Genomic DNA, 16,194 nt, shown 5'->3' with positions numbered 1-16,194 from the left:
CGGAAGGAAGTATAAAAAGTACCACCCCCGCTCTAGCCGACGCGTCGTTCGTGGTGTCTTTTTACCCTCGGAACATAAATAATAAATACCTTCAGAAACAATAAACGCACTTAGGTTTGCCTAATGGCTCCCTTCTCACGCGAAATACGGAGCTTAGGTCGTCATGCTACCTATTCGCTTGTCAGACACTTCTTGTCTTTGAAGCTAAGACGGTAAAACATTAAATGAATTATTAATAGTCCGCTTAATAACGTTTCAAGATAATATATTTAAGTATATAAACATATGCATTCTTTATCAACCTTAGCCAAAGACAAAGGAAACATAATCCTCTAATGTTTTCTTGTATATTTAATAAAGGAATAAATAAATAGGCGTTTCAATCACCCGGATAAATATTCCACTCCATGGTATATTTTTTATAAGTATCACCTCGGAATATATATATATATACACCCCTGGACAAAAAAATTTACGAGTCCTCAAAAAAACTAAAATTGACACATAATGAATTATTCTTGATATTTAATTAGTTTTTTTTGTATTGTTTAACATATGTGATGACTACTCGTTACTTCAAGGTTAAAATGAAAGATCTTACTCATGAATTGTACTTAGAAATTGCCATTATATACCAGGTATCAGATTATCCGAACCTTAGAGACCCATAACGGTTCATTTATGGTCGAGTGTTTGTGATGGAGTAATAAAAGACATGTAATTTTTTTATTCATATTTAAGAAAAAGATTCTAATCGCTTCATTTTAAATTAAGGTATTTTACATTTAAACATATTTATAACATTTAAAAATATTTAATACTTAGTGAATTCACCTTTATTTTTTATAACATGTAAAATTCTATTATTTAACGAAGCGTAAAGCGAATCTTAAATTTCTGATGTTATTTCTTCTTCCTAAACTTGAATCAAGTTTTTTTTTAATTCCTCAATGTTTTTTTATTTTTTTTTCCCAACTTTTTTTTTCATAATCGCCCATAAATTTTCTATCGGGTTCAAATCAGGACTATTCCCGGGCCACGTCAACGATTTTAAGCCAATTTTATCCTTGTATTCAATGAACTGTAAGAAAAACAATAAATTATTTATCAAGTGGTCTACAAAGTGCATTAAAAAATAAATATTTGTACTCACAGTGCGGGCTCTATGGCACGGCGCCAAATCGTCCTGAAAAATCGGGTCCGCGGTATACTGCGTAATGTCCTCGATTGTTGGAATAAGATGGTTTTTCAGCACTATTTGTACTGGATGGCATTCATCGTACCCTGTATAAAATTTAGAGGTCCCAAACCGTACGCTGTCATGCACCCCCAAATCATGACGTAGGGTGAATGTTTAACGGTTCGAGGGACGCACGACGGATGGTATTTTTCCCCAAGTTTTCGTCGAACTATCTTTATGCCGTCTGGACCAAAAAGGTTGAATTTTAATTCATCGGAGAAAATAACATTTTGCCAATCCTCCAAGGTCCAATTCTGGTGCTCCTTCGCCCAATCCAGTCTAGCCTTCTGCATTTTGTTCGTCAGTAATGGTTTCTTTGCGGGACTTCGTGCTTGGAAACCATGCTAAAACTGCCGCCTGAACACTGTTTTTACTGAAAATGTTGATTAGCTAGTAGACTGCACCTCTGCGTGTATTTTAAGTGCCGTTAAAAATCGATCGCGCATAACAATTTTTTTATTAAGCGATCATCTCGGGCAGATGTCGCGCGCCCCCTTCCGCTTCCTTTTTTCCGTTCTATGGATTCAGTTTGTTGGAATTTTTTAAATAAAAACCTCACTGCACCTTCTGAATACCCAACTCGACGAGATATTTTACAATTAGATATGTTTTGTTGCGACAGTGTGATTATTTTGGATTTTATCGCTATCGACATTTGCTTTGCACTTTCCATGATTGTTGTATTATGTTCCCTCAAACGCGGGTAAAACAAAATTGTTGAGACATTTTAAAATGTAAATATTGTAGAAAGGTGACACAAAGTGTCTTTAATTTATTGAACAAAAGAAAGAGGTATCGATAAGGGATTTCTTAGAAAAGGAGTTCAGTAAAGTCAAGGCGTGCGGTAGCAAGTAAACTCGTAAATTTTTTTGTCCTGCGGTGTATATATATATATATATATATATATATATATATATATATATATATATATATATATATATATATATATATATATATATATATAAATAGATTATATTTAAATATATAAATACGCGTTACGATATGAATGTCACTGTGTTGAAGTGAAACAGCCCCTCAGTGGGTGATAAAGTGGTTTGGGGCAAACGAAGTGCTGAAGGAGGCGATTTTGTAAATTCATTTTTAAAAAATTACGGAAAAAGTAAGGTTTCATAAGAGCGAGATTTCAAGGGTGCTAAAAAAGGTCGCTACAAAATTAAGTAAAAGAATTCGATCACGTTTATTAATAACCAATCTTTTTTATTATTCATTCAATGATTTCTTACATATTTTATATTTGTAATTAAACGTAATGTTTATGTCTTTATGATTTAAAATCAAAATGGCAAAATAGTGAAAATTAAAAATGGGACAAAATGTTATTTACATATTTAAATGTATCTTATTTGTGACAAATGTTTGGACCCAATCAAAATGATGTGAATAAAATTAACTGGTCAAAATATAAGCTGCATAAAAAAATTATGTTTTCAGGCGTTCCCCAGTATACATAAAAATACATTAAAATAAAAAGGTCTTTTCTAAATAAAAGCTTTCTCAATCCAAAATAGATGGCTGTATGATATATATATATATATATATATATATATATATATATATATATATATATATATATATATATATATATATATATATATATATATATATATATATATATATATATATCTAGGAGTTACCAAAATTTGAGTAGTGTGGTTGTCAATCATGAGTAGAATGGTGAATGTTGCAAGTGTGTTAAGTTATCACTTAACCAGCCTTTGACAGGGCGTGGGTCTTGTAAATACCCAGACTTCCGTATTCTTCATCATATATGTTGAGATATTATTTTAGTGAACATGTATTTGGACACACTCAAAATGTTGTGAACAAGCATTTTAGTTTTTTTTTGTGATTCATATATAACATTTAATATTTAATTTATTAAACTTTTTTATTATTACTTTTTTTTTAATAAAAGACAAATCTTTTTGTTTTTATTATTTACAAAAATACTTCACTTTCATACTATTTCTGTGAGCCTAATTGGCTCATTATTGGAAATAGGTATCAAATTGTGGTACAGTGGGTTCGAACTGAGAAACTCTGACTCAAGAGTCCACGACACTAACCACGGGACCACAACCCGACATATTTTACGTGATTGAAGATGTGATTGAAGATCTGGAAATGTAAATTCGTAGTCATTTCCGCCATTGTATCTTTACCATTGGCGTATTATTGGGTAAAATTATAATTTAGAACTGTCACTGTTCGTATATGTAGCTGGAAAAGCCTTAACTGAACTGCGTGTATGACGTAAACTCACACTTCTAGCTCGAGTTATAACCAAAGGGTTACCAGCAAATAAGCAAAGGCTTACCAGGAATTTAGGGGTTAATTGAATTGGGGTTACTTTGCCAGAAAAATCACGATTTAAACATAAATACTTCAAATGTAAAATGTGTTTGAAAATATAAAAATACTTTGTGCCATTGTTTTATCTTCGGCTCGACGAAAATATTCCTCGGGTTTAATTTTGCTCTATGTACGCAATGTTATAATAAAAAATCACTCACTTAATGACTAACAAGTAAATGCCGGTAACTTAAAGTCTACTTCTTTTTTATGCCGAGCATAATACTGAATATCAAACGACTCGCCAACATCTGGTGTTGAAGGTAATAGTGTAGGGGTGCGTATAATTAACAAAAAAAATAATATTAATTATAAACCTTGAAAGGTAAAAATCTTTGTGAATAATATCAAAGCATTGTCAAATTCACTTTTCGTGTAAACCAAATTTGTTTTCCTCGTTTCTGTTTGCGTATTTTAAAGTATTTTTTTGTAATATTACAATTAATTGTAAGATATAAATGATCAATAATTCTAAATTTCGATAAATTACTAATTGAAAAAGAAAAACATAATATGAATTAATAAATCCACATCTCTGAATTTGATAATTTTATAAATCATGACGTCAGATCCGACGGATCCGGTATATCTCACTAGAGTGACAGGCGCCGTGGCGTAGTTGGGTAGACGCTCGACTGCGAAACTGGCGTCGCGGGTTCGATTCCCGCCAATTGCAAAATGAATTCGAGAAATATTTAGTTTCAATTGGTCTGGGTGTTTGTGATGTATTTTCACATTTACCTTCCCTATCCTTACTATCCTACCTGCAGACAAGCATCTAAAATAGAGACCTTTAAAAAAGTACCAAATGTCGATATATCGGATTTTGGTAACTAAAGGGTTAAAATTGTCGAGAAATATGACGGTATACCCAACTCCGATACCAGCAAAAAACTTAAAAACAATTTGTTTCAAAAGCGAACTTCTATTCGTTTAACAGCAGGGTGTAATTGAGTTTTAAGGGCGCCTTTTTCAGTAGGTGGCACATTGCTCTGAAATTTGAGAACGTGAAGCTTTATTTGGGTAATATTCTTATCACGTTAGAGCCTTCCTGTTGTATTGGTCTGGACCACGTGGTGTCGGGCACTTCCCTTAACAGTCCTGCGGAAGGACGAATTGGCGCACGCGCACTCTCCTGCTCTCCGCAGTGCGGACATTGCAGTTAAAAAAATATTGCATTTTACACTAATTTTGAATAAAACTTATAAAATAACACTTTCCACATTAACTATTGTTATCTCCCGTTAATAATTACAGCACATGTTAAAACTAAGTATTACCTAATTACCTAGAATTTTATAACGATATAAGGACCGTCAGTCCTGATATAGTAATGAATCTTCACATTTGCTTGAAAATGCCGTAACTAGGCGAAACAATTGTCACAAAATTAATTTTTATGTGTTTTTTTAAACAATAAAATTCATTTTAGTAGACTCAAAAAATCAGTGCTTGATTTAACATTTAATACATAAATATAATATAATACATCCACTTTATATTACTAGTCCCAAAAATATTTAACTTGCTGGCTGAAATCATTAAAAGCATAATATATATATATATATATATATATATATATATATATATATATATATATGTATATATATATATATATATATATATATATATATAAATATATATATATATATATATATATATATATATATATATATATATATATATATATATATATATACATATATATGTGTAAATTGCATTAAAATTTTGCATGCAAGTATTTCGGCTCAACACAGCGCAAAATTAAGATAAATTATATGTACATGTATATTTAAGAAATTAATGAATAAATAGGCATTTCAATCACCCGGATAAACATCCCACTCCATAGTTTATTTCGTGTAGTATCACTTCGGAAATCTATCTCGTTTGGGGTAACTACATAAGTTTGGGTTAAACTTTGATGCCATTTAACTTGCCAACCTCTTAGTTTTCGCATCAGGTTCCGATTCGTAGAAGCCGATGTTTCGAATGAAGTGAAATTTAATCAATAATTTTTTTTTATATCTGAAAATAAAACTATTCTAGACTGACCTACGACTACCTGTCTTTTTCGGGGTTATTTTACTAATAATTTAACATATTTTACACCAGTTAGATTATGATAATTACCAAATGATGTGTTTAAGGCCCAGTATTCCATAAGTCGCAACTTAATTTTCCCTAAATCCACGTAACACGTGTCCGCCTCCGTAGTGTAATGGTCAGCACGCTCGGCTACCGTTCTGGAGGTCCCGGGTGCGATTCCCAAGGGGGGTAAAATAAATATAAGTGATTTTTTCACTGCAATATTTATTCAATATTACCATGGACTGGTACCTGAAGCGGAGGGCTGATCACCTTTCCTTCATGTGTAAACGATCAAGATAACACTGCGTTTATATGACACAGTGCCCTATGCACCATTGGGGTGCGGATAAGGGTTTTATTATTATTTTTCTTACAACGCCGTTTTTGTATTGAAAAGGTATGTGGTTTTGAAAAGAGAGGAGCTATTAAAAGGGAAAGTGTTCAATTTTTTTTTATCCAAATTTATTCTAAAAAATAAAATAAACTATGTAATATACATACATGTGCATTCTTTTTAAATCGGGCGCGGTGAGACGTGTGACCTCTCTTTCAGAATACTGTGTTTTTCCCGAATTCTTGCGAATAGGGCCTTAATATTGATACGTATAATAATTGTCAAATTTGAAATAGTAATAGCGACAATTTATTTTGATATACTGGGACGAAGAAATTTTGTCGTTTTTAAAAGATTAAATTCATTTTGCATTGTAGTATGTATTTTTTTATTGGTACCTCCTCGTATGTTTTTAAAATTTGAAAGTGTATCATAAGTTCGCAGTCATTTGCTTCACAAAATTTTACACCGGTACCTCAAACTCCTCATAGAATGGGTGTTTGGATATTGAATATAAACATGTTCCAAATAACCCAGTGATATGGATAATTAACCAAAGGCGGTGCTGAACATTGTCATAAACTGATCACTTAAGAAAGGCGTAAAATGAACCCGGTAAAATACCCAGTTATTCATATTCACTTCCCGTGAAATCGCTTCATCCTGTAAATTTTTTTAAAATAAATTATGTTTTTACAAAAAAATATCAGTTACTTTGAACTTAAGAAATTTATAAAGAAAAGAAGGTAATAATATTTCCATAAAATGATTTTTTGCATATTGCCATGGACCTAATTTGATAAGGATATTCAAAATTTACGTTAATAGAACGTTGCGACGACTTTTAAATGGATTTTGTTTTTAATATTACAAATTAAGTGATCAAATGTAATTCTTTCGAGGGTGGCTATTCCTAGTGAATTATTCAATTGTTCAATGGTTCGTGATATATGATTCAAGAAATGATTGATGAGTGGAAGTAAAGCGTTAATTGAAACCAGTTTTGGCAATTGATAAGATTTCCACATGGTTCGGTAGTTTGATGGAAGAACGTTTATCTACCGTTGAAAGTTGGAACCCGAGATTTATCTTCAATTAGAAACAAAGTCAGTTCAACAGGGACCTTAATGGTCATGACGTCACGCGATTCATCGATCCTATGGTATTGTTTCTCCAGCGCCTAATGAATTATTCAATATGTTTTAGTTTTAGACAATATAATGTGGGAATTATTGTGACTTCGGAAATGAATTCCAGATTTATTAATTTATATGAACAACATTTTGAGCGTGTCCAAATACGTGTTCACAAATCTGGATTATCTCCAATTATAGGAGTTATTTTTCATATTATTTTTTATTTGACATTTCATTAAAGATGAAGAAAATATGGAAGTCTGGCATTTACGGGGCTTACAACTGTCATAGGCTTATACTCTCGGATTCGGACCTCACATACAATTGAAAGAGTTTCTCCTCAATAAAAAGCTTCTTTCATCTCACCAATAGTTGTCTCTAGTGAAATTCTAGTGATTCAAGTATGTACAATATAAAATATATAAATTTATATTTTTTTTACATATATATAATTGTATATATATTTACATATATATATATATATATATATATATATATATATATATATATATATATATATATACATATATATATATAGAACTTCCAAGAATTTCAAAGAAAATATCAGTAAGATATCTTTTTTACATAACATTCGCCAAAAATAAAAATTTACACTCACCATATAAAATTATACAAGTAAATGACTCCCAACGACTCATCAAATGTAATTATTTTTAATATGCGTTTATTTATTTTAAGTAGATTTATGGATATAATTTATGTTTTTTATTCAACTTGTTGAAGTGAAAGATAGTTGAACTGATAGTGAAATTTCAATGACGCGTCACGTTTGTTAGGCACATTTCAGTAGGTACATGAGAGAGAAGAAAGATATAACGTAGATAGAAGGAGAAAGAGAGCTATGCATTCACTCAGTTAAAGTGTTTGGCTACTATGCTGGAGGTTCCGGGTTCGATTCCAAAGGTCAATATAAATATTAATCTTCTTCTTCTTCTTCATCTTGTTGTAGGCCTTGTGGCCTGTTTTTAAGAGGGATTAGCCTCCTGCGATATCGATTCCCAGCTATCGACCCATCTCTTTGGTGGTCTGTCCGGGAGTCGTCTACCATGGGGTTGGCCGTACAGTGCGATGTGGGTGAGTCTGGATGGTTCCATTCTCCTCACATGCGCATACCATTGTCTCCTTCGTTGCCTTCCCCACCTAACGACATCCACGATCTCGCATATTTCTCTGATCCTGGGGTTTCTTATTCTATCTCAAGGACTCTTGCCTGATATGATTCTTAGAGTCTTCATTTCTGACACTCTAAGCGCGTTTTTTGTGGCAACGGTGGCACTCTACTTTCGATTCCATACGTCATGATGGGTCAGACACAAGTTTTGAAAATCTTGATTTTGCTGCCGATCTTCATCTCAGGATTTTTCTATATATCATTTGTCAGACATCCTGAGATGGCTGCAGCCTTGTTTACTCGCCCCATCACTTCAGACCCGTTTGACCACACAGGTCCACACCCAGTTATTTAAAATTTTTCACCTGCTCTACTTAATATAGTGTTTTTTTTATTTAATTTTATTCAATATCCCCAGCATTTGTACCCGAAGAAAGCTGATCACCTTGCTTTCATGTAATTAATTAAATAATTAAACCATATCCACTCCCTAGGTTGTGCATATGGAGTCCACAAATCGTCTCCGGGTTTTCTGTCGGCTGCCAGCTCCTTTGCATCCTTCCAAGTCAGATCCGCGTCCCGAAGTTCTGACGAGAACTGCCGACGAATTGTCAGCAGTGGTCGTTCTGGGCGGCGCGAACCTGATGTCTAGTAAAAGAGGCAAGCTTGATGGCGGCTCTCAGGAGGCATGCGGAGTACATGGCCAAGGCAACTGAATCGCCTTTTCTTGATGACAGTTGTGACCAAGATTTGCTGCGTTCTACGCCTTATCTCTTCATTCCTCACAAAGTCAAACCACCGCACGCCTAAAATTCTCCGCAAACACCTATTCTCAAAGCTTAGTACACGGCTGCTCTGGGCCCTTGTAAGGTGCCATGTTTCACAGCCGTATAAGAGAACAGGAGTAAGGCAGGCATTGTATAGGTGGCATTTGGTCTTCACCGAGTATAAATCCGATCTCCAGACAGCCTTCATACTGTTAAATGCGGACCCTGCGAGTCCCAATCGCATTCCCAGTTTCCTTTTGAAGGCTGCCATTTTCAGTCTCTGCCATTTTCAGTCGCTACCATTTTCAGTCGTGTAATTAACGATGAATAAAACATTCCTTTACCTTTATCGCGGTTTAGCGCGGATAAAGGTTAAGGAAGGTGGAAGTGAGCTGGAGTTACAGAACAATTAAGTTCTGGGTTTATGATCCAAATTTACAAAAACATTTCGATCTTTATCAATCGCAATAACATTGTTTTGCTGGGTAAATGTATGTAATGCGGTCCCTAATAGAAGCTGGTAAATTGTGTTACTATAAACTCGGGCGTATCGCGAAGTACCTACGTATATATGTAATTACACTTAGTAGTATGAATCACGAAAAGGAACTTTTGGAAACAAATACATAAATTACGTAACGTTGTTGTTAGTACGAGCGTTATCCAAATAATTGTGATTTATAGTGACACCAACGAAGCGCGTTTCTCTAAGTGAATTGTTAGATAAGGGTTTTATGGAAATGACTGCCTTTTTCCTTCCACCAATAATACACTGAAGCGGGTGTATTAGTATATTGAGCGTACGGCGTTGTAAGAAAAAAATTGTCGCTGTATTGCATATAAGCACATTTTTTGTGTATCACCAGAAAATTTACGACAGTAGCAAAACGAAAAACTGTAATATTATTTGTCACCTTTCAAAGGTTTGTGTACGTGTTAAAGAAAACGTATGTTAATTTCCTAAACGAGTAATCATACCTAAATTTGTAACCTAGTCATATATATAAAGGCTAAACTGCATGTAAATAGTAAAACTAAGCTAATATCGTATACAAAAAAATACACGATAGGTTCATTAAAATATTGATATATGTTAGACAAATGTTAGCCTTCAAAGTGTGTTTTGCTACCATTCTTGATGTCCGGGTTTGGATACACAAGTTGGTAATAAGAAGTAATGAGGGTTTTTTTTCAGTCTAAGGTATATTTTAGGTTTCCTTGGCTGGAATCAAAGCGCAAGACTTTTGTGAAAAATTTGACCATATCAAAAGTACATTAATTCGACACAATATTGGGTGCTGAATGACCCAAAAAAACATGTTTATTGATTTACATATTAAATGTTAAAATCAAATTTTGATTTTCAAGAGTTTAGTATTGTACGTATTTTATTGTTAAAATCACATAAAAATAAAATTCTACAGTGATAATGGTTTCAAACAATAACTAAATTAATGTTTCAAAATGCTTTAACAGGGTGAGCAATAGTCAGAAATTTAATTTTTATGTTTTTTAACAATAAAATGCAATTTAATAGACTCTTCAAAATCGTTTGATTTTTATATTTAATATTTAAATTAAAATGGAGTTCCAAAAATTAATTTCCAAATATATAAATAAATAAGTCTATTGGTTTACGAATTCATTTTTATGAGTCTACTAAGTTGTATTTTATTTAAAACACATAAAAGTTAATATTATGACAGTTGTTTTGCCTAGTTATGGCATTCTCGAGAAATCTGTATTTGATTAAAAAAAATAATTCATAAATTAAAATGGAGTTCTACAAATTAAACGCCAAATCAATAAATAAGTCTTTTGGTATCGATTATATCTTTTTTATTATAATTTATTTTTTATTATTTATGATTTGCTGCCAAAATATACCATTGAAGCGTATGTCGCAAACGCAATTTAACATGTACAATGCTTACTATGTTTTTTGGTTTATTCCTTCGAATCGTGCAGACGTTCTTCGCTATTCTTTTTATATTTTGTTCATTTCATGTAGGTGGTACCTGAAAGGGTACACGAGTATAATATTTTTATAGGTGTAGGTACTGGAATCCATCGCCATCGGATGAAACAACATAAAACATAGCTTGTAAAGAAACGTGTATTTATGAGTACTCGCGCTTCTTTGTTTTCCGATTCGGATATCCGAAATCTCGGTATTGTCATCCATAAAAACCAGATATTATATTTTCGAAAGTAAAGGAATGCAAACCATCTGGGATGCGACAGTAAATATGGTTGAAAATTTTGTGTAAGTTGTTAAAATAAATTTTTTTAAATGTATATAATGTTTTAGCTATATAATATTTTAGTTCTAGGTATTGTTATTATATTTATGGTTTTACTACGAACTATAATGATTTATTCTCATATAGTATATGCTTTTAAGGAAGTCTTTAAATGGGCTATGAGAGAAAATCCAGAATTCGTGTTAAAAAATATTGAGCCGTTAAAAATATCATTTTCGAAAAATATTGTTTATTATTATAAATATTTAGAGCCGATGTAGAGGACATTCTGGATTTTTAGTACTCTTTTTCAAACCTTCGTCTGCACCCGATGGTACACAGGGCATTGCATAATATAAACGCTGTGTTATTTTTATCGTTAACACATAAGGAAAGGTGATCAGCCCTCCTCTTCAGGTACTAGTCCAGGGTAATAAATAAATACTAGGGTGAAAAATCACTTTTTCAAAAATCACAAAAACCAAAGAACCTGGGACCTCCAGTACAGACCATTGCACCACGGAGGCGGATATTTTTAGCATAACTTGCAATATTTCTATAGGATCCCATCACGGAAATACATTTTGCATTCATCTAGCACGAGCATCAAACTATAGGAAACTTCTCTTTATTCAGGTCCATGTTACAAAGTTACAAAGTTACAAAGTTACAATGTTACAAAGTTTTTATCATGATCAGGGTTTCATGACAGAGTGTCCTGTGAGTTTGTAAAGAAATTTATATTTTATGCATAATTTTCTGAATAACGATAATTTTTTCAATACGTTTTGGGATGGATTTCTCCAAATTTTGTATGAAGTCTTGGGAAAAAAATTCAAACCACACTTTTTCGACAACATTTTTAAGATTTTCCGTTGACGAAGGCTTCAGTTTATTTATTTCGATTGTCATTTTATGCTACAAGTTTTCGATAGGGTTCAGGTCTGGCCCATTTCCGGGCCAATCCAGTGTTCGAATTCCGCGATTTTTCACATGTTCTTTAACCAAAATTTATTTTAGTAGGTTATATTTTTTTTTTGTTTTTTTTTGTGAACATTAATCACAATATCACAAAAAATTAATACCTACAGTTTTTTCTCGGCGACACGGTGCTGAGTCATCTTGGAAAATTCACTCAGAAATATAGGAATAGTGCATTTCAATTGATGGCAATATATACTCTTCATTTTTTTTGTAAAATTCTCCGTTTATTGAGTGGGGCAATTAGCACACATAAAAGGAACTGTCAATGCAGAAGTTTAAGTGTCAATCTAAATTACAAGCTGTAAAATCCCCAAATAATTAAAACAAAATAAAATATATGTACATGTTATACATACTTGTGTTTGTTTATAATTCAGAAAAGAAACCTAAAATGTTTATAAAATACACTTTGTGTATAATTTAGAACACAATATTAATTTCTATTCAGTGTTGAATGTTTGGCTAATTGCTCCTTGTAATTTCTATTTGTACTCTTGATATTTAAATAGTTAATGATGTGTGTTCAGAACAAGTGATTGACAATGTAAGCAATAATCATTATGAAATGAATTTCTTTGAAGATCGTGATACTGTGTAGCAATCGTTTAAAAAAATAAATGACTTCAATTGCTAGAATGTAATTTTAACTAACATTTAATGCGCCTTAATTTTTTTAAATTCTTTAAAGCCTCCACTCGTATAAAGAGTGCTTACTTAATTTGTTTTGAGTTTTTTGTGAAATACACCAATCAATATGTTGGTATCTTTATACTAGCGTACTTGCAACCTAATGAATAGTTGTTGTCAGTCGTCACAGAGATGAAGGAATCACTGTAACTCTCGTTATTCAACGAAGAAATATTGATTATCATAGTTGACGAGTACGTATTGGCAATAAATACATACAATATTAAAGTGTGTTTCATACTACGCCAGCAGTGGCATAAAAATGGTTTCGCTAACATATAAATATTGCAATCTTTGTGTGTTCCCACACGGAGAAAAACTTTTCCCTTGTAAAATAAATACCGTCCCATGTCTAAGAAAAGCTACCCTAGCAGCTCACGTTCTTATCTATGTTTGTTTTAGGACTTCCTGAAATATAATAAATATTTCTAAAACGAAGTACGGACAGGGTTTGTAAATACATTTTGATATTTTTATTTTTAGGAAAGCATTTTTATTTTATTAATAAAGATGACTCCAGTTTTTGTGCTAGCGACTAGTGTCAATTCGATATACTGGATTCAATTTATTTTTGTAGCCTGAAATGTTGAAGAGTTTCAGAAAACCACAGCAATATTGTTTCCCAAGTATAAAAAAAATATATCTTTTTAGCCGTTTCTGTGAACGTGAAGTGTGTTTTTCTGCGTTTACGTTACAATTTGTCTTCGATTATCATATGAATTGAATCTAGAAAGACCGGAGTGTGAGTAATAACACCAAGATAAAACTTGAGGTGTTTGGTCCACTCCATTTTTCTCTATGCTGCTGAAACATGGATCATAAAAGCAGCAGAAAGGAGAAAAATTCACGCAATTGAAATGTGGTGTTGGAGGCGCATACTCCAAATCCTATGGACAACTAACGCACTAACGAGTCCATTCGTCAAAAGTTGCACTTGTATGGCTTGACTCTGGCCAGTGTCTTTACAAGACGGATTCTTCAGTTCTTTGGACACGTTGCGCGAGGCGATGAGGATAGACCGGAACGACTGGTTGTCATTGATAGTCTTGAAGGGAAGATAGCGAGAGGAAGATCCCCACACGATGAAGCGATCAAGTTAAGATGGCAGCAGGCACCTCGGTGGTTAACTGAGTCAAGGGATGACTGGAGAAGAGTCAATGCTTCGATAAGGGTCACAGCCCTTAGTAATGAGGAGTAAGAGGGAGAAGAAGTAGACTGAAATCAGTGTTTGATTGAAATATTTTAACTATATTATTATGTATAATAATGATCATACAATGTATCAACGAGGTTTGTTTGGGGAAACAAAGTACATAAAGTTGAAATTAATATTGATATGAGTGTCATGTGTTGTATGATGTATGTAATTCAATTTTTAAGGAGACAAAAACGGGGGGGGGCGGAATTATTTTTTTGACGGTACGTTAAACCTAAAGTCATAAAAAATGACTCAAAATAATTTACGAGCTGCCCAAAACAAGATCAATTACTCTCAAGTGATAGTCGACGTCAGGGGATCTGACATGACACGTACAGAAAAAGATAACCTTCCACTTGTACTGTTGTATTTGATAATTGAAATTAGATTCTTATTTATTTCAATTTTACTTTAGTGTTTGCATAGTATTTTTTTTAGCAAAATACATATAAATTGTTTCGTAACCGTCCTGCTTCAGAAATGCTACCTACTTAAGTAATATTATTGAATTGAAAATATATATAATTACAACCTTGGGGTTGATCGTGCAGTGCAATGTGAGTGGTTCTCCTCACATGCGCCCATTGTCTTCATTGTTTGACTCCCAAAATAACGTCTCCTTAGATCTCTCATATGTATTTTTCTTATCCTGGTGTTCCTTGTTCTATCTCGAAGACTCTAAGAGTCCTAATTTCTGACAAAACCTATCTTTTCCACAATATTTTGAGTGTATCCAAATCATTGTTCACAAACTATAGGTTAAGCTCTATTTAGGAGTTGTGTATCTGGTTTCTTTTTAATTATTATGTTTATATATTCACCCGTTAAGTTTTTTGATATTTTCATTGCATACTCTTAGGAAAATATATATTAAGACTATCACATATACCTATATGGATATACTATATATGGTTATTATTTTTGAATGATTGAAAGCCTATTATTGTTTCTATAAAGTACAAAACCTATAACTGCTGTGAATATATTATTTCCCAAGGGAGTTCGTTATTTACTTAATAAAGAAGCTAATAACATATTTTAGACTAGTCTCAGTAAAAATGTCGTTGTTTCCGGTAAACGATGTCATGACTCGTAGCCGTCTAGTTTGATCATTTCATATAAACCATGTCATTTTGTCAACAGAATTCCCAAGCACGTACATTCGACTATTCCAACAGAAATAATACGTTATTTTGACAAAACTATAAAGAATGTCACCGCAATTGGATGCCTGGAAGGTAACATGTGGCAAAGAAACAGAACTTATTATGATAGATTGCTCGTCATCACGGAAACCGGCTGTTGACAATCTGCCTTGAGGTCTGTTGGCGCGACATATAAATATAAATATTTCCATTCTTATTTGTATGTATATTAATTATAATGGAGCAACATGTTGTCAATTTTTCATAAATTTACATTTTAAAAAGATATTTACCTCGGTTTCAAACGAGAAATGTGTTTTGTTATTTTTATTATTTTATATTTAAAATTTTAAAATGAAACACTGATTTCTCTATAAATACTAAATTGCATTTTTTTAATAAAAACACAAAAAATTATTTGTGACAATAGTTTCGCTTTGTTATGATGGCATTTTCAAACTACTGCCACAATTTTTTTTATACATTTTTAATAATAAAATACAATTTAGTAGACTCTATAAATCAGTGTTTGATTTTAATGTCGTTCCTGAAGAGCAGGAGTGATTACTTTACGTTCATGTAAGTAAAGGTCAAGATAACACTGCATTAATACGATGCAGTGTTCTATGCACCATTGGGTGCGGATAAGGGTTAGAAGAATAATTAATGGGAGGTTAATCAATCTGTTTAACAACGAATGAAAACTGGCCATTTTTTTTGTAAAATAGGATGCATGGAATCAAACCTTTATATACTTAAACCTAAATATTTTTTTGTTCGATTGTTTTACTTTTCACCTGTAGATGAAAACATATGTAGTTTTCGAAACTCTTCGTGTGAAATGAAATAAAACTCATTAAGTAG

At 32.6% G+C, this 16,194-nt stretch overlaps 1 protein-coding gene and 1 long non-coding RNA gene across 2 annotated transcripts in view; one reads left to right on the top strand and one right to left on the bottom strand.

Moving 5' to 3' along the window:
- Positions 1-16,194, bottom strand: part of LOC148312898 (frequenin-2) — a 157,473-nt gene that overhangs the window by 57,236 nt on the left and 84,043 nt on the right. The window lies entirely within an intron of this gene.
- On the top strand, positions 6,942-15,733 carry LOC148312899 (uncharacterized). Its single transcript, XR_015838669.1, has 3 exons — positions 6,942-7,200; positions 7,416-7,575; positions 15,329-15,733. It is a non-coding gene; the product is annotated as an uncharacterized LOC148312899 (long non-coding RNA).

This window comes from Brachycentrus maculatus, unplaced genomic scaffold (assembly GCF_059751285.1).
Source record: "Brachycentrus maculatus isolate JH-2025_06_01 unplaced genomic scaffold, ASM5975128v1 h1tg000029l, whole genome shotgun sequence".
NCBI lineage: Eukaryota > Metazoa > Arthropoda > Insecta > Trichoptera > Brachycentridae > Brachycentrus > Brachycentrus maculatus.
Note: the sequence above shows the minus strand (reverse complement) of the source record. Positions and strands in the feature narration are given on the sequence as shown.